This window comes from Triticum aestivum, chromosome 1B (assembly GCF_018294505.1).
Source record: "Triticum aestivum cultivar Chinese Spring chromosome 1B, IWGSC CS RefSeq v2.1, whole genome shotgun sequence".
Taxonomy (NCBI): Eukaryota; Viridiplantae; Streptophyta; class Magnoliopsida; order Poales; family Poaceae; genus Triticum; species Triticum aestivum.
This window is the reverse complement of record NC_057795.1, coordinates 429,983,587-430,003,900: the sequence shown is the minus strand read 5'-3', so window position 1 is coordinate 430,003,900 and position 20,314 is coordinate 429,983,587.

The window sequence follows — 20,314 nt, the reverse complement described above, 5'->3', positions numbered from 1 at the left end:
TCCCTCGCGCACAAGTTTGCCAGGGGGGGGGAAGGAGAAGATAATGGTGTGGACCAGGCATCGTTCAAGAAAGGTTCCGCTCTTGCCGGGAAGCAGACGACAGAAAAGCTAAGTTGCCAAAGTTTGAGCAATTAGTTTTTAAATTTGTAAGTTATCTTCCTCAAACGATCGCACTTTGTATGGAAAACCTGTGCGCGGAGGAACCAACTCGTAGCTAGTTGTGCCCTTACTTTGTTTCGAGTCCGCTCAACAACTTAAGTGTGCTGCGACTAGTTGCGACAAGGTTTCTTGCCGGTAGCGGCACCGCCAGCGAGCTGCTGATGTTCCGCACTCGGCGCTCGCGGCAAGGGTGCCCATGCAGGCAAGTTCCCTAAAAAGAGTAGGGTAAAAACATACAAAGGGAGAGATCAAGTAAAGGAAATAACATAGCAGATGATACCTAAAATAAAGTTCGTTACAAAATAACTTGTCGCGGTTCTAACAAAGTGTTCTCACGACCAGAAAAGCGGCAAGCAAAGAAGCAAGTGAGCGGCCTAATCAACGCGGCCGCCGTCAACCCTCTTGACCTCGTTCACCCTGTTCACAATGGGTGCGACGAGGGCCTTGAGTGCGTCAAGATCAGCATCCACCGGCAACCTCCTGAGGACGTTGGTGAGGTTGAGGCCTGGGTTGCGGAAGGCCACCTTCACCAGCACCTTCTCCAGAACTCCGGCACAGATTGAGCGCGACTCGACGGCCAGCTGCTTTGGGATCCTTTCCCGGAGTTGCTGGAGCGCCGTCGCCACACCCTTGAAGAATATAGTGAGCTTGGCGCTGGGCTGGAGGTTCTCGTCGGAGGAGCACTCGAAGCCCGCCAAGTCCAGCTGCGCCAGCTCATCGTTGATTACTGCAGCGATGTTGACGAGGCCCTCCGTCCAGAGCTCCACCGTAGCCCTGAAGGTGTTTTGAGTCTCGGCGGCCCTCGTCAACAGCTCCTCGTTGCCCTTGATCTCTTTCTTCAAATCCTCCTCGCGCTTCTTGGCACCTTCCAGCGTCTCGGTCAGCGTAGCCAGCTTCAGCTCCAGATCAGCATTTGAGTCCTTGGCGACGTTCAGTTCCCTGTCCTTATTGGCGAGCTGAACTTGCAGATCACCATGAGCGAGGGCGTCCTTCTCGCGCTCGCGCTGGAGCGCGGCAACCTCCTCATTCTTCCCTTTCAGATCAGCCTCCAGCTGCGCCATTTTCACCTCCAGTTCCTGCTTGGCGGCCTCGACGGTCGCGGCAGCGTCCTTCGCCTCCTTGAGTGCTCCGCCAAGCGACTGCTCACGCGCGGCAAGTTCATCCTCGTAGTTGTCCAGATTGACTTTCCGCTGCGTCAGTTCACCTTCCCGGGTGGACAGATCCTCAGCGGCAAGCCTCTGTTGCTCCTCTGCCTCAGCCTTCTCGAGGAGAAAGGCCTTCTTCGCCTCGGCAAGCTGCGCCCTCTCCTCCGCGATGGATCGGAGGGCCTCTTGGTTGCGGCTCTGGAGCTCCTCCGCGTGTTTCTCTATGTCCGCTCCCACCTGCGCGACAAGCGCTTCCCGAGATTCTAGCTTCGCTTGCCGGGCGCGGTAGAGCGACACCAACCTCCGGAGCAGCTGCTCCTCCTCAGACTCGCCGCTGCTGCTGCTTGGCGCGTCAACCACCGTCAACCCAGTGGAGGCGAGCACCTCTCCGTCAAAAGCCTCTCCCTCGAACGGCGCCCTGGAGCTTGACGCCCAGGGAAGCTTGATGAAGACACCGTCGCCGGCCTTCAGGTAGGCGCCGGGCTGGGGCTCTTTGGAGCCTGGCGCAGCGTCAACGGCGGAGGGATCGGCGGTCGGCGTAGCGCCTTGCGCTCCTGCGGCCCCCGGGTCGTCAGTGCGACCGCCAGATCCCTCGCCAGCTCCTGCGCCGGCAGCCTTGGCGGCCTCTTCGTCGGCAGGATCGTCAGCGTCGGCCTCTTCTTCAGGGGCAGCGGTCTCATCAGTATTGCCGCGCCCGTCCTCCTCACCAGTGGCCTCAGTCTCCATCGGCTTCTTGGAGGGAGGATCTGAAGACAGGAAGAGGGAGAAAAAGTCAAGCAAATATCCAAAAAGAAGAAGATTAGAAGAAGAAAAACCCAAGGGAAGTTTTCTGGCAAGAAGGATTACCTGTGCTGGGCTCCGTAATCATGGGCTCCACCACCGGGGGATCATTAGTCCCATCCCTTGCCGGGGAACTGCCCCTTGCCAGGGACCTCTCCCTTGCCGGAGAGCGCTCCCTCGTCGGGGAATCATCCCTTGGCGGTGTAGTGGAGGCAGATAGCACTTCGGGAGCGGCCTCTGGTTGTTCCTGGTGAACCTGTTCTGCTCCTACACAAGTAAACCGACAATCAAGATATCAACAAGGAAAGAGCACCCATGCGCGCCCCACAACAGGAAGTGAATAAGTACTTACGCTGGGGGCTGCGCTGGGGGCTGCCTCGAGGAGAGATTGCCGGGTCCGTCAAGGTAGTCTCGGACTCATCCTCTGTAGCCACAGTGTGATCGTCCTCGATGACAACCACGGAGACCTTGGCCCTCTTCGCCGCCCTCTCGGCCAGAGTCCTGAAACGAAACAAGGTTCAGAGAGAGGCAGATCAGATACAAAACAAGAAAACAGCAAGAAACAAAGAAGTATAAGTACAGCAAGGAGAAAGTCTTACTCCTCCTCCTCTTCTTCCTCCTCGTCGGAGCTGAGCGCGGAAAGGTCGAAGTTCGGTGCCCTTTCTGCGCGACGAGGCGGAGGAGTAGGCTCCCTTGGACGCTTGGCGGGTGCTGCAGCGGGATCGGAAGTGGCGGCCCTAGAAGACCCCGCTCCAGTTGCGGTGCAGCGTGAGGCGCTCCCACAGCAATGGTGCTTGCCGCGGTGGAGCGTGTCCCGCGGTGCGGCAGCTGTGGGACCGTCTGCCGCCTTGTTGTGTCTCCGGTCCTGTGGAGGCGCCGTCTTGGCTGAGCTGGGGGCTGCACGGAGGGCTCCGCTCGCGGCAAGTTGCTTGAGGACACCTGGCCACTTGCGCCCCCAGCGGGCTCGCTCGCTTCGGCTTTGGGCTCTCCCTCGCCAATGACCTCCCCGACAAGCTCCTGTCGGTCGGCAAGGCTTGCCGCTTCGGCCACCTCTGCCTCCTCCAACGTGAATCCAAACTCGCCCGCAGCGGCGGCTGCCGCCGCCTCCTCCGCCCTGGTGGCGATGTACCGCAGCTCCTCATCAGTGGTGTCGCGGGTGAGAAGCTTCTGCTCATCGGCGTGGACCGCTACCTCCACCAGGTTGTCGAAGAATTGCCGCACAACCTCGTCGGAGGGCTCCCGCCAAGTTGGGATAATCCCATGCGAGTCGCACTCCGGCATCATTGCACGGATGCGATCGAGCTGGGAGTTGTTGCACAATGGGATGACCCCCTGCGGCAGCCTGAACCACTCGGGATGGTTGGAGTCATACTTGAACAATTCCTTAAGCATCCCATCCAACTCCAAGACAGTGAAGTTAGAATTGAGGCCTGGATGCAGCCTCATGATATCTGTCGGGCCCCCGAACAGCCAGGCGGGCCTCCCCCTCTCCTGTAGAGGGGCGATGCGGCGGCGGAGGAAGTCCGCGCCAACGGCCCCTACAGTGAGCCCGGCAAGCCTGAGCCGCAGAATCCGGGTGGTGGCGATCTTCAGTCTAGCATCGTCCGCCGCCAGGGCGCTCCAATCTCCGCCGCGCACTACTCAGGCTTGGCACAGGTTGGTGAATGGCTGCGGATCCGCGTCAACAATCCAACACCACTCCGCTCTCCACTCATCCCATTTGCTACGGAGTTCCCCATCCAGATACGTCTCCTTCTTGCCGGCTCTCGAGATCCAGGCGATCCCGCCGGCTAAGGGCTCTCCTTTCTCGACCCGGGGCATGAAGTAGTGGCGGAAGAGGGCAATGTTTGGGTGGATTCCAACAAAGTTCTCGCAAAGATGCGCGAACACCGCCATGGTCAGAACGGCGTTGGGGGTAAAATCAAGAAGATGGAGGCCGTATGTGTTCATGACGTCGCAGAAGAAATCGGAAAAAGGCGGGCAGAGCCCGCAATAGAAGAACAAGGGAAAGAAGTAGTATCCCCTTGGGCATCGATCTGAAGTGGAAGCTTCGGCGAAGAGTACCTGCGTGCGCGGATGCGCCCGCGTCTCCGTCGACCAGAACAGATAGAACCACTCCCGCAGCGCCTTCGCGGTGAGCTCAGGGGGGAAAAGTGCTCGCTCCTTGCGCATCGCCTCAAGCCGCAGTGCCTCGGCGGACTTCACGCCCTTCCCGGCCTTCGGAGCCATGGCGGAGGTGGTGGGGGAGACCGACGGCGCTGGTAGCGACGGCGGCGACGGGAGCGGAATGTTGCTCTCTCTTTTGGCTTTGGGAAGCGGGAGGGAGTGGCGGAGCTTTCTGAGGAAGAAACTGCAAGTTGCGAAGGTGGGGGAACGGCCTCTGTTTCCCCTGCTTATAAGGAGGAAGAGGCGACCGTTACGCCTTTTTCGATTAAAGAAACCGCCCACGTCCTCTCCCACGACGCCGTGATTGACGCGTGCCGTTACAGGAGGGCGCGGTGGATGCGGAGTTAGATTTGACATGACCCAGGCCCGCACGTGCCCGTGCCCTGTTTTGGGCCTGGCCCAACAGCGCTCGGCACCGTGTGTGGCCCAGGCCCGGGGGCTCCTATCGGTGTACTAGAGTAGGGGTACCCTAGTATCCCGAACTTGTGCACGGGCAGTTGCAGCGTCCCGCGGCAAGGCTTGCCGGACGACCGCCAGGGTCCTCCGGTGGTTCCTTTGGAGCCATTCAAGAACAAAGTATTTTAACTGAGAAGACAAGGCCCCGGCAAGAGGAGCTTGCCGGGAAGAGACAAGGCCCCGGCAAGAGGAGCTTGACAGGAAGGCCAACCAAGGCATTTTCAAGAAACTTGCCGTGACGCACCGCGCGTCCCGGCAAGACCCCGGCGAGCGACAAGCTTCCGGGCGCGGCAAGACAACGACCGCGGCAAGATACTTGCCGCGGCGAAGCTGTCCCTCTGCGCCCACGATCCAGCGCACCCGACGACGTGTCGCCGCAGGATCGCTCCTGGCGCACGTGGCGGGTGGTTGTGCAGCCAAGCGGTGCGAGGTGGCAAGAAGAGATGACGAGAAGGCCATCATGGCAAGCGGTGGCGCCCCTAATGGTCGCTTTTATGCACTGTTTGGGCGACGCAGACGGGCATTAAATGCTTTTGTCCCCTGCCGTCAGAGTTAGGTAGGATACACTGTAGGTAACAGTTGTACCCACCTCCATTTTTACATTTGTACCCTTGCCTGCGTTGCCACCTGTCGGTGACCCCTTTAGCCTATAAAAGGAGGCCCATGTGCAACGTAGAGGGGGTTCGACTCTTTCGAAACTACGGAACGCTCACACTCTCGAGCAAGAACACAATACAAACACAAAGCAGCAGTAGGAGTTTTATCTCTCCGGAGAGCTCCGAAGCTGGGTAAAATCGCTCGTGCGCTCGCCTCGATCTGCTCTTCGTGCGGCCTCCGCTCCCTGCCGGACCGAGAAGGGGCCCTTGCCCCATAGGTGTTCGTTTCCCACGATAAGAGATGTTTCAATGTCTCACTCCGTGAGTTGATACTGAGTTGTTCAATCTTCGAGAAGATCGATCCTTCTAGAGTTTTTCTTTTCCTCTCGTTGTCATGTTAGTTGGAGTTCTCAGAGCAAGACATCGAGACAATGATGGTGATTGAATCAATGTTCTTAAGAAGTGCAACCAGGATTGTGAAGATTGTGTTAGTTTGCGTTCCCCCTTCATCTTACCCTACGCTTGAATCTTGGGACGAGATTCTTGTTTAGTGGGGGTGAGTTGTCACAACCCTGGTCAGTGCATGCATTAGAGTGTTTGCATCATGTTTAAACTTGAAAGAAACTTGAAATGGGGATTGGTTAAACCTTAGCACCAAATGAATTCAACTAGGTTCAAATAAATATATTTTCAATAACCCAAAATGTCTTTAGAAAAGTTCATGATTTTTGATAAAGGTGAAAACCTCTGCCAAAAATGGTGCACATATTTCTAGGCCATTCTGGATTTTTGAATTAAATCATATGTTATTTGCATTTGGGCATTTAAATGCTACATAATATTTTAAATGTCCAAATATTCATGAACTAAAATGTTTACTGTTGGAAATAATCCAAATAGTAGCCTCAAGCAGTTGCATGAATTTTGAGCTTGTTTTAGTATTTTTAATAAAGCCCTAAAGATTATAGAAAATAGAAAACTGAAAGTATTAGAAAAGAAGAGAGAGAAGGACTTACCTGGGCTCACCTGTGCAGCCACCTGGCGGCCCAAGTGGCCCGCCCAGCCCACCAGGCCACCCCCTCCTATCGTCTTCCTCCCCCTCGTCCCAAAGCAGCTCCGTGGCGAGCGCTGACGTCGTCGTGGCCTCCTCCCTGCCTGCTTCCCCCCTCCCCTGCCCTTCTAGCGATGCCACGGGGACGCCCCGTGATTCCTCTCTCCTCTCCCTCGCTCCCTGGTCTCTCTCCTCCTCTCTAGCTCCTCCCCGAGCTCCATCCGAGAGCAACCGTCGCTGCCGCTCGCCGTTGCCGCTCCCAGAGCTGCCCCATCACCCCCTGTCCGTGGCCAGAGGCCCCACCTCGTCTGCCCCGTCCTCTCCGTCGACACACGCAACCGCAAGAGCCCACATCATCGTCCCCGCCGCCTTCATCACCGCTTCTGTCCGGCGATCGCCACAGTCGATTTGTCATCCTCAGTGCATCCCCGACCTCGCTCTCGCGCCCGTCGACCTAACTATGAGCCCCTGCACCTCTCACCCCTCTTCCCGTCGATGCGTTCCTCCTCTAACTGCCGCCCGTGAGTAACCAAGCGCCATCGTCCGCCATGGCCAGCGAGCCCGCGCTCCCGAGCCTCTCCTGCTCGCTCCAGGGGCACTAACATACTCCTAGCGCCTCCAGGAGGCTGTCTAGCCACCCCGCTTGCTCGCTCGAGCGCTGCAGCCACGTCCCCGCTTCTGCCCGAGCTCCGACCGCCGCCTTTGTGCTCGCCGTCGTCATCTCCGACGACCTCGAGGCCTCCCGATCGCTTTGCTAGACGCGGTCAAGCACGGGCTACCTCCTGGTGGCCTTCGCGCGTCCAACCGCCGCCTATAGCTCAAGTCCGGCGAGTTGCCACTGCAGTTTTGGTCGTCGCCAGCGAAACTCCGGCGACTGCCGGCATGGAGATCATTAGGCCCTAACCCAGCCAGCTAAACACCCTAGCAGCCACTGACAGTGGGTCCTACCCCTGGTCAAATCCTAGTCAGCGTTGGGTTTGACCGGGATTAGTCCATGTGTCACTGGCGTGTGGACCCCACATGTCAGGTTTGACCTAGACTAGCCCCGTTGACCTGCTGACACAATGATGATGTCATGTTGACGTAGTAAATAGTTTCTATATTTAAAATAATTTAGAAATTCTAGAAAACGTCCAAAACTTCTAAAATTCATAGAAATTCAACCATAACTCAAAATGAAATAAGTTATATATGAAAAATGATCAGAAAAATCCAATCTATCCATCTGTACTGGTTTCATGCATGATTAAACAACTTAACCTTGTTGTTTAGTGCAAAACATGATAAAGCACTAATTAAGTTCATAGTTTGAGTTTGGGGTTGAACCTTTGGTTCAAAATGACTCCAACCCATCTGGTTTTAGTTGCATTAGCTCAACCACAGCATATTGCCATGTCATGATCATGCATCATATTGTGCATTGCATTGATTGTGTTTCATTCTTTGTTGCCGGTATTTGACCAGGGTGCGATCGGAACCACCCTTGTCCGCCAGGGTGAAGAGTTATATCATCTTCAGAAGTGCCAGGCAAGCAAAACCCCCTTGTTCATTCCGATGCAATCCCACTCTCTCGCTCCTGCTCTCTTTTACTGCATTTAGGACAACAACGATTCATCTGTTACTTGTTGCGGTAGTTGAACCCCCTTTTCCTCTGCATGACCTGTCATTACCATAGTAAATAGATGAAACCCACTAGCATGAGTAGGAGTTGTTTGAGCCCTGTTGTGCTTACTCATTCATACTTGTTTGTCATGCCTGCTACTGCTTAGAGTTGAGTCGGGTCTGATTCATCGGGGATGAATTGGAATGGTGATGAACATGTCCTACTGTGTGTGAGCTAAGTGTGTGAACACGATTTGGTAAAGGCAGCTATGAGAGGCCATGTAGGAGTACATGGTGGGTTGTCTCATTGAAGCCGTCCTCAGGAACTGAGTTCTGTTTTTGTGATCCATGAACAACGACTACCACACGTTGGGCCCTGAAATATGACCCCGCTCGACTTATTAACCGCCCATGTCCTCTGTCCAGGAGTTGCAAGTAGTTTCTGGTGTTTGTAGTTGCTGGAGGCTGTGCGCAGCGCTGACCCGAGGGGTGGGCTATGATGCGGTAGGCACGTGGACGGGTATGTCGGGCGTCCATTTGGTGTCCTGGAACCCTGTACACATCGTTCGGGGTCATATGTGGAAACCTCGGCCGGACTCCCTGCGGATGGAACCTGAATAGGCGATAAACCTGTACTAGAGACTTGTGTGGTTAGTCAGGTCGTTGTCTACACCCACGTCGGCTTTCGCTTGAAGTCTTCCGAGCACATGTCGTGTGTAGACGCTAAGTGGTGGAAACATGTGTGAAGAAGTACACCCCTGCAGGGTTATAAATGATCTATTCGAATAGTCGCGTCCGCGGTAAAGGACCTCTGGTTGCCTATACAGTTCATAGACAAGTGAAAGTGGATACTCTAAAATACGCAAGATAAGCGTGAGTGCTATGGATGGCATTCTCATAGGGAGACGGGAGTGAATCCATAGTGGTGTGTTGATATGGTGAATATGTGGACTCGTGTGCACCACCTCAAAAGAGTTACTTGTAGTCGTAGTTCAGGTTAGCCACTGAGTCAAAGCTGGCTTGCTGCAGTTAAACCCCACCATCCCCTTTGTTGATAGTGATACATATGTAGCTAGTTCTGATGTAAGTCTTGCTGGGTACATTTGTACTCACGTTTGCTTAATTTATTTTTTTGCAGAGAGACTCCAGTCTCGCTAGTAGTTCCGCGTGGACTTCGACATTTAGCTTGTTACCTCAGCTACGATCTTGTGCCCTCGGCAGGATCTGGTAGATAGTCAGGCTTCTCAGCCCTTTTCATTTGTAGTTGTCTATACTCAGACATGTTAAGCTTCCGCATGTGCTTTTGGTTTGTATGCTCTGAATGTTGGGTCATGATACCCATGATTGTAATACTTGGCTTCTCGGAGTCTATTGAATAAATACTTGTGTTGTAGAGTCATGTTGTGATGCCATGTTGTATTTGCACATATCGAGCATATTGTGTGTATGATTATTGAAATGCTTGGTATGTGTGGGATCCGACAACCTAGTTGTTTATTCTTGGTAGCCTCTCTTACCGGGAAATGTCTCCTAGTGCTTCCACTGAGCCATGATAGCTTGCTACTGCTCTGGAACACTTAGGCTGGCCGGCATGTGTCCTTCTTCATTCTTGTGCCTGTCCCTTCAGGGAAATGTCACGCATTGTTCCTTTAAGTCCCTATAGCTTGCTACGACTTGGGTTCATGCGTTGTTGATCGACACGTTCCTTGCTGGGTCATGTATGCCTGTCCCCTTAAGTTAGCGCCACCTTGGGTTTACGATTAGTCATGTTGGCCCGGGTTCTTTGTCATATGGATGCTAGAAGCACTATCATATACGTGAGCCAAAAGGCGCAAATGGTCCCAGGCCAGGTAAGGTGGCATGCACCCGTGGGAATACCGTGCGTTAGGCCGCAAAGTGATATGATGTGTTTCATGCTAGATCGGTGTGACTTAGAATCGGGGTCCTGAGAGCAAATTCCTCAAATATGCACATCTTTAGGGGGAGTTCTTCTATATCTTGCAATCAAATTCCTCAATTCTTAGCACTTTAGATTGGTATGTTTATCCCATTGAAAGCTTAACCTATTTGTCATCAATCACCAAAAAGGGGGAGATTGTAAGTGCATCTAGTGCCCCTTTGTGATTTTTGTGTATTGAAGACTTATAGGTTAAGGGACTAATATGTTTGTGAGTGTACACAGGCTCTATAAGTCGATGAGGAGTTTGATATTTACGATGAAAGTCGACCCCTAAAAATGTATGTCTTCAGCTGAAGACTTTAGTTCTCCTGAAGATTTTGAAAGTGAAGAAATTGGTGTGACCTTGAAGACATGGATATTCATGCGAGGATTATGAAGCGTGAAGACTTTTGTTTTCGTAGTTTCATTTTCTCTTTTTTGAGTCATAGGAAACACAGTACTGTTAAAGGCGGTCGAGGTAATACTAAGGAAACTGATTTCCATGTGATGCTCATCTCAAAATCCTACACCTACCCAATCCTTCCGAGTGAAGCCATTGAAAATCTCATATCAGTTCAGTCAATTTCTTCAGTGATAGAGATGAAGATCTTCTGGTCTATGAGGAATTTGTTCTGACTGAGGAGTTAGGAATTCGTGAGTGCGAATTGCCTACATAGTGAGGAACATGATAGCCCTGAGGAATTTGAACCTCATATTTCCTACTGTTGTTGTGCTACGCGCGAACTGTTAAAATATCTACCCACCTAACAGTCATATCATTGAAGGGCATTTATGTCTTAGCATGTCGGCCTGCTCCCTAAGCTATAAATAGCCACCCCCTACAACAACTAGCTGGTTGGCTGCTCCGAGAGAAACTGACACTTGTCATTGAGAGCATCCCATCCTTCGAGGACTTTGAGCGAAAATCATCAAGTGAGGAAAACCCAAAACCCAAACCCAAACACCTACAAACCCAAAGTGATTGAGCATCACTAAAGAGATTGTTCCTATGTGAAACCGACGCTTGTTACCTTTGAGGATTGTGTATCCTCTAGACGGTTAGACGTCATGGTCTGAGCATCCAAGAGGAATTGTGGATCGCCGAGTGACCAAGTCTTTGAAGGTTTGGAAGTCACCTGAAGACTTACCACGAGTGATTGGGTGAGGTCTGTGTGACTTTAACTCAAGGAGAATATGGTGAGGACTGTGTGTCTGGGACTGTGTGTCCTCGAGTTTAAATACTCAGCTGCTCCAACCAGATGTACAATTGTCACAGCAGTTGGAACTGGTCTACCAAATCATTGTCTTCACCAAGCCAACTAGTTCTATTTCATCAACCCTTTCATTTCCTCATTCATGTGTTGATGGACCTGATCATTACTGTTTGAAGACTTTGACTAAAGACTTTCTCTGATTCCTCAATCTAATTCTTTAGTCACATAGTCTTCAGCCTGCTTATCCTGTTTTCACGCTATCTGTACTCTGTGCTTGTTTTCATTTCATCATGATGACTATGTTCTTGCTCTGTTATGCTTATACCTGAGTACTTATTCCGCTGCTAGTGTGTCATTGCTTATGAATTTCTTCACCTAGAAATTCCTCAGTGATGAATTTGTAAAAATCGCCTATTCACCCCCCTCTAGTCGATATAACGCACTTTCAATTTCTCCACAACATTTTGGGTTGGATGCGGTCGTACTTAGACTAAAACTATACACACACATCCATTTACTTCTTACACCCATTGATATTTTTTCTTGTTTGGACGATGGGTATGGATGGATGGATCGGACCGTCATAAGCATTAATGTCACTCACTATTTGTGTTGCACTCTGATGATCGTAGTAACAAACAATGCGTATATGTATATGTTTATATTTACACTTGATCTCAACCAGTATTTGAAATTGTTATTGTTGGGGAACGTAGTAATTTCAAAAAATTTCCTACGCACACGCAAGATCATGGTGATGGTATAGCAACGAGAGGGGAGAGTGTTGTCCACGTACCCTCGTAGACCGTAAGCGGAAGCGTTAGCACAACGCGGTTGATGTAGTCGTACGTCTTCACGATCCGACCGATCCAAGCATCGAACGTACGGCACCTCCGAGTTCAGCACACGTTCAGCTCGATGACGATCTCCGGGCTCTGATCCAGCAAAGCTCCAGAGATGAGTTTCGTCAGCACGACGGCGTGGTGATGATGATGATGTTCTACCGGCGCAGGGCTTCGCTAAACTCCGCGACAATATGACCGAGGTGGAATATGGTGGAGGGGGGCACTGCACACGGCTAAGGGACGATCCGTAGATCAACTTGTGTGTCTATGGGGTGCCCCCCCCCGCCCCCGTATATAAAGGAGCCAGGGGGGAGGAGGCGGCCGGCCAAGGAGGGCGCGCCAAGGGGGGAGTCCTACTCCCACTGGGAGTAGGACTCCCTTCTTTCCTAGTTGGAATAGGAGAAAGGGGAAAGAGGAGGAAGAGGGGAAGGAAAGGGGGGGGCGCCGCCCCCCTTCCCTTGTCCTATTCGGACTAGGAAAGGGAGGGGGGCGCGGCCCCCTCCTGCCTCCTTCCCTCTTCTCCCTCGAGGCCCATGTAGGCCCAATAACCCCCGGGGGGTTCCGGTAACCTCCCGGTACTCCGGTAAAATGCCGATTTCACCCGGAACGATTCCAATGTCCAAATATAGGCTTCCAATATATCGATCTTTATGTCTCGACCATTTCGAGACTCCTCGTCACGTCCGTGATCACATCCGGGACTCCGAACAAACTTCGGTACATCAAAACTTATAAACTCATAATAAAACTGTCATCGTAACGTTAAGCGTGCGGACCCTACGGGTTCGAGAACTATGTAGACATGACCTAGAACTATTCTCGGTCAATAACCAATAGCGGAACCTGGATGCCCATATTGGTTCCTACATATTCTACGAAGATCTTTATCGGTCAAACCGCATAACAACATACGTTGTTCCCTTTGTCATCGGTATGTTACTTACCCGAGGTTTGATCGTCGGTATCCAATACCTAGTTCAATCTCATTATCGGCAAGTCTCTTTACTTGTTCTGTAATGCATCATCCTGTAACCAACTCATTGGTCACATTGCTTGCAAGGCTTATAATGATGTGCACTACCGAGAGGGCCCAGGGATACCTCTCCGACAATCGGAGTGACAAAACCTAATCTCGAAATACGCCAACTCAACATGTACCTTCGGAGACACCTATAGTACTCCTTTATAATCACCCAGTTATGTTGTGACGTTTGGTAGTACCGAAAGTGTTCCTCCGGTAAACGGGAGTTGCATAATTCTCATAGTTACAGGAACATGTATAAGTCATGAAGAAAGCAATAGCAGTATACTAAACGATCAAGTGCTAGGCTAACGGAATGGGTCATGTCAATCACATCATTCTTCTAATGATGTGATCCCACTAATCAAATGACAACACATGTCTATGGTTAGGAAACATAACCATCTTTGATTAGTGAGCTAGTCAAGTAGAGGCATACTAGTGACTATATGTTTGTCTATGTATTCACACATGTATCATGTTTCCGATTAATGCAATTCTAGCATGAATAATAAACATTTATCATTATATGAGGAAATAAATAATAACTTTATTATTGCCTCTAGGGCATATTTCCTTCAGTCTCCCACTTGCACTAGAGTCAATAATCTAGATTACATAGTAATGATCTTAACACCCATGGAGTCTTGGTACTGATCATGTTTTGCTCATGAGAGAGGCTTAGTCAACGGGTCTGCAACATTCGGATCCGTATGTATCTTGCAAATCTCTATGTCTCCCACTTGGACTTGGTCCCGAATAGTCTTCAGCCTGCTTATCCTGTTTTCACGCTATTTGTACTCTGTGCTTGTTTTCATTTCATCATGATGACTATGTTCTTGCTCTGTTATGCTTATACCTGAGTACTTATTCCGCTGCTAGTGTGTCATTGCTTATGAATTTCTTCACCTAGAAATTCCTCAGTGATGAATTTGTAAAAATCGCCTATTCACCCCCCTCTAGTCGATATAACGCACTTTCAATTTCTCCACAACATTTTGGGTTGGATGCGGTCGTACTTAGACTAAAACTATACACACACATCCATTTACTTCTTACACCCATTGATATTTTTTCTTGTTTGGACGATGGGTATGGATGGATGGATCGGACCGTCATAAGCATTAATGTCACTCACTATTTGTGTTGCACTCTGATGATCGTAGTAACAAACAATGCGTATATGTATATGTTTATATTTACACTTGATCTCAACCAGTATTTGAAATTGTTATTGTTGGGGAACGTAGTAATTTCAAAAAATTTCCTACGCACACGCAAGATCATGGTGATGGTATAGCAACGAGAGGGGAGAGTGTTGTCCACGTACCCTCGTAGACCGTAAGCGGAAGCGTTAGCACAACGCGGTTGATGTAGTCGTACGTCTTCACGATCCGACCGATCCAAGCACCGAACGTACGGCACCTCCGAGTTCAGCACACGTTCAGCTCGATGACGATCTCCGGGCTCTGATCCAGCAAAGCTCCAGAGATGAGTTTCGTCAGCACGACGGCGTGGTGATGATGATGATGTTCTACCGGCGCAGGGCTTCGCTAAACTCCGCGACAATATGACCGAGGTGGAATATGGTGGAGGGGGGCACTGCACACGGCTAAGGGACGATCCGTAGATCAACTTGTGTGTCTATGGGGTGCCCCCCCCCCGCCCCCGTATATAAAGGAGCCAGGGGGGAGGAGGCGGCCGGCCAAGGAGGGCGCGCCAAGGGGGGAGTCCTACTCCCACTGGGAGTAGGACTCCCTTCTTTCCTAGTTGGAATAGGAGAAAGGGGGAAAGAGGAGGAAGAGGGGAAGGAAAGGGGGGGGCGCCGCCCCCCTTCCCTTGTCCTATTCGGACTAGGAAAGGGAGGGGGGCGCGGCCCCCTCCTGCCTCCTTCCCTCTTCTCCCTCGAGGCCCATGTAGGCCCAATAACCCCCGGGGGGGTTCCGGTAACCTCCCGGTACTCCGGTAAAATGCCGATTTCACCCGGAACGATTCCAATGTCCAAATATAGGCTTCCAATATATCGATCTTTATGTCTCGACCATTTCGAGACTCCTCGTCACGTCCGTGATCACATCCGGGACTCCGAACAAACTTCGGTACATCAAAACTTATAAACTCATAATAAAACTGTCATCGTAACGTTAAGCGTGCGGACCCTACGGGTTCGAGAACTATGTAGACATGACCTAGAACTATTCTCGGTCAATAACCAATAGCGGAACCTGGATGCCCATATTGGTTCCTACATATTCTACGAAGATCTTTATCGGTCAAACCGCATAACAACATACGTTGTTCCCTTTGTCATCGGTATGTTACTTACCCGAGGTTTGATCGTCGGTATCCAATACCTAGTTCAATCTCATTATCGGCAAGTCTCTTTACTTGTTCTGTAATGCATCATCCTGTAACCAACTCATTGGTCACATTGCTTGCAAGGCTTATAATGATGTGCACTACCGAGAGGGCCCAGGGATACCTCTCCGACAATCGGAGTGACAAAACCTAATCTCGAAATACGCCAACTCAACATGTACCTTCGGAGACACCTATAGTACTCCTTTATAATCACCCAGTTATGTTGTGACGTTTGGTAGTACCGAAAGTGTTCCTCCGGTAAACGGGAGTTGCATAATTCTCATAGTTACAGGAACATGTATAAGTCATGAAGAAAGCAATAGCAGTATACTAAATGATCAAGTGCTAGGCTAACGGAATGGGTCATGTCAATCACATCATTCTTCTAATGATGTGATCCCACTAATCAAATGACAACACATGTCTATGGTTAGGAAACATAACCATCTTTGATTAGTGAGCTAGTCAAGTAGAGGCATACTAGTGACTATATGTTTGTCTATGTATTCACACATGTATCATGTTTCCGATTAATGCAATTCTAGCATGAATAATAAACATTTATCATTATATGAGGAAATAAATAATAACTTTATTATTGCCTCTAGGGCATATTTCCTTCAGTCTCCCACTTGCACTAGAGTCAATAATCTAGATTACATAGTAATGATCTTAACACCCATGGAGTCTTGGTACTGATCATGTTTTGCTCATGAGAGAGGCTTAGTCAACGGGTCTGCAACATTCGGATCCGTATGTATCTTGCAAATCTCTATGTCTCCCACTTGGACTTGGTCCCGAATGGAATTGAAGCGTCTCTTGATGTGCTTGGTCCTCTTGTGAAATCTGGATTCCTTTGCCAAGGCAATTGCACCAGTATTGTCACAGAAGATCTTCATTGGTCCCGATGCACTAGGTATGACACCTAGATCGGAAATGAACTCCTTCATCCAGACTCCTTCATTTGCTGCTTCAGAAGCAGCTATGTACTCCGCTTCACATGTAGATCCCGCCACGACGCTTTATTTAGAACTGCACCAACTTACAGCTCCACCGTTTAATAAAAACACGTATCCGGTTTGTGATTTAGAATCGCCCGGATCAGTGTCAAATCTTGCATCGACGTAACCATTTACGACAAGCTCTTTGTCACCTCCATATACGAGAAACATATCCTTAGTCCTTTTCAGGTACTTCAGGATGTTCTTGACCGCTGTCCAGTGATCCACTCCTGGATTACTTTGGTACCTTCCTGCCAAGCTTATTGCTAAGCATACGTCAGGTCTGGTACACAGCATTGCATACATGATAGAGCCTATGGCTGAAGCATAGGGAACATCTTTCATTTTCTCTCTATCTTCTGCTGTGGTCGGGCATTGAGTTTGACTCAACTTCACACCTTGTAGCACGGGCAAGAACCCTTTCTTTGCCTGATCCATTTTGAACTTTTTCAAAATTTTGTCAAGGTATGTGCTTTGTGAAAGTCCTATTAAGCGTCTTGATCTATCTCTATAGATCTTGATGCCCAATATGTAAGCAGCTTCACCGAGGTCTTTCATTGAAAAACTTTTATTCAAGTATCCCTTTATGCTATCCAAAAATTCTATATCATTTCCAATTAATAATATGGCATCAACATATAATATCAGAAATGCTACAGAGCTCCCACTCACTTTCTTGTAAATACAGGCTTCTCCAAAAGTCTGTATAAAACCATATGCTTTTATCACACTATCAAAACGTTTATTCCAACTCCGAGATGCTTGCACCAGTCCATAAATGGATCGCTGGAGCTTGCACACTTTGTTAGCACCTTTTGGATCAACAAAACCTTCTGACTGCATCATATACAACTCTTCTTCTAGAAATCCATTCAAGAATGCAGTTTTGACATCCATTTGCCAAATTTCATAATCATGAAATGTAGCAATAGCTAACATGATTCAGACAGACTTAAGCATCGCTACGGGTGAGAATGTCTCATCGTAGTCAACCCCTTGAACTTGTCGAAAACCTTTCGCAACAAGTCGAGCTTTATAGACAGTTACATTACCATCGGCGTCAGTCTTCTTCTTAAAGATCCATTTATTCTCAATGGCTTGCCGATCATCGGGCAAGTCAACCAAAGTCCATACTTTGTTTTCATACATGGATCCCATCTCAGATTTCATGGCTTCTAGCCATTTTGCGGAATCTGGGCTCATCATCGCTTCCTCATAGTTCGTAGGTTCATCATGGTCAAGTAACATGACTTCCAGAATAGGATTACCGTACCACTCTGGTGCGGATCTTACTCTGGTAGACCTACGAGGTTCAATAGAAACTTGATTTGAAGTTTCATGATCAATATCATTAGCTTCCTCACTAATTGGTGTAGTTGTCACAGGAACCGGTTCTTGTGATGAACTACTTTCCAATAAGGGAGTAGATACAGTTATCTCATCAAGTTCTACTTTCCTCCCACTCACTTCTTTCGAGAGAAACTCCTTCTCTAGAAAGGATCCAATTTTAGCAACGAAAATCTTGCCTTCAGATCTGTGATAGAAGGTGTACCCAATAGTTTCTTTTGGGTATCCTATGAAGACACATTTCTCCGATTTGGATTCGAGCTTATCTGGTTGAAGTTTCTTCACATAAGCATTGCAGCCCCAAACTTCAAGAAACGACAACTTTGGTTTCTTGCCAAACCATAGTTCATAAGGTGTCGTCTTAACGGATTTTGATGGTGCCCTATTTAACGTGAATGCGGCCGTCTCTAAAGCATAACCCCAAAACGATAGCGGTAAATCAGTAAGAGACATCATAGATCGCACCATGTCTAGTAAAGTACGATTACGACGTTCGGACACACCATTTCATTGTGGTGTTCCGGGTGGCGTGAGTTGCGAAACTATTCCGCATTGTTTCAAGTGCAGACCAAACTCGTAAATCAAATATTCTCCTCCACGATCAGATCGTAGAAACTTTATTTTCTTGTTACGATGATTTTCCACTTCACTCTGAAATTCTTTGAACTTTTCAAATGTTTCAGACTTGTGTTTCATTAAGTAGATATACCCATATCTGCTTAAATCATCTGTGAAGGTGAGAAAATAACGATATCCGCCACGAGCCTCAACATTCATTGGACCACGAACATTAGTATGTATGATTTCCAACAAATCAGTTGCTCGCTCCATAGTTCCGGAGAACGGCGTTTTAGTCATCTTGCCCATAAGGCACGGTTCGCAAGTACCAAGTGATTCATAATCAAGTGAATCCAAAAGCCCATCAGTATGGAGTTTCTTCATGCGCTTTACACCGATATGACCTAAACGGCAGTGCCACAAATAAGTTGCACTATCGTTATCAACTCTGCATCTTTTGGTTTCAACACTATGAACATGTGTATCACTACTATCGAGATTCAACAAAAATAGACCACTCTTCAAGGGTGCATGACCATAAAAGATATTACTCATATAAATAGAACAACCATTATTCTCTGATTTAAATGAATAACCGTCTCGCATCAAACAAGATCCAGATATAATGTTCATGCTCAACGCTGGCACCAAATAACAAATATTTAGGTCTAAAACTAATCCCGATGGTAGATGTAGAGGTAGCGTGCCGACCGCGATCACATCGACTTTGGAACCATTTCCCACGCGCATCGTCACCTCGTCCTTAGCCAATCTTTGCTTAATCCGTAGTCCCTGTTTTGAGTTGCAAATATTAGCAACAGAACCAGTATCAAATACCCAGGTGCTACTGCGAGCATTAGTAAGGTACATGTCGGTGTCAAAACCGGCGGATCTCGGGTAGGGGGTCCCGAACTGTGCGTCTAGGCGGATGGTAACAGGAGACAAGGGACACGATGTTTTACCCAGGTTCAGGCCCTCTTGATGGAGGTAAAACCCTACGTCCTGCTCGATTAATATTGATAATGTGTATTACAAGAGTGGATCTACCACGAGATCAAGGAGGCTAAACCCTAGAAGCTAGCCTATGGTATGATTGTTGTAATGGAGGTTATGTCCTATGGACTAAAGCCCTCCGGTTTATATAGACACCGGATAGGGCTAGGGTTACACAGAGTCGGTTACAATGGTAGGATATCTACATATCCGTATTGCCAAGCTTGCCTTCTACGTCAAGGAAAGTCCCATCCGGACACGGGACGGAGTCTTCAATCTTGTATCTTCATAGTCTTGGAGTCCGGCGGACGATGATAGTCCGGCTGTCCGGACACCCCCTAGTCCAGGACTCCCTCAGAAGCCCCTGAATCTGGCTTCAATGACGATGAGTCCGGCGCGCATAATGTTCGGCATTGCAAGGCGGGTTCCTCCTCCAAATAATCCATAGAAGATTGTGAACACCAAGATAGTGTCCGGCTCTGCAAAATAAATTCCACATTCCACCGTAGAGAGAATAAAATGTACACAAGTTCAATCTGCTGACGTACTCCGTAGCATGACGTCACGCCACTACCAAGCCTTTACTTGAATCGTTTTTTATTATACCACCTCAGTGCATTTAGCGAAGCGGTTTCCTTGGCACGTCTTGTCGAAGCAGAGATCGTGTTCCCCTTATTCTGGGATTCTCATCAATACGGACGTGGGTAACCCAACTGCGCCATTGATGGTGGCGCTTGGGAGATAAGCGAGTTTTACCAGGCTAGTGGGGACGCATAGTCTTCGCCCGCCTATATATAAGGGATAAGGATTCACCTTTTCACCTATGCCTTCTTCCTCCTTTGCTTATCCATCTCCGCGCACTCGAGCTCCAGCGCCCAAGTTCGCGCATCTCGTCTCAACCTTCTCCGACCATGTCCGGAGCGGGAGGCAAGTGGTTGGCCTCCACCGTTAAGGAGGAGCACATCACAAAGCTGCACAGCGCCATATACCTTTCCGGCGACATCGCGCACCGGCTGCCCGACGAGGGGCAGCTCATCCCCACCCCCAGGCCCCATGAGAGGGTCGTTTTCCTTCCCCACT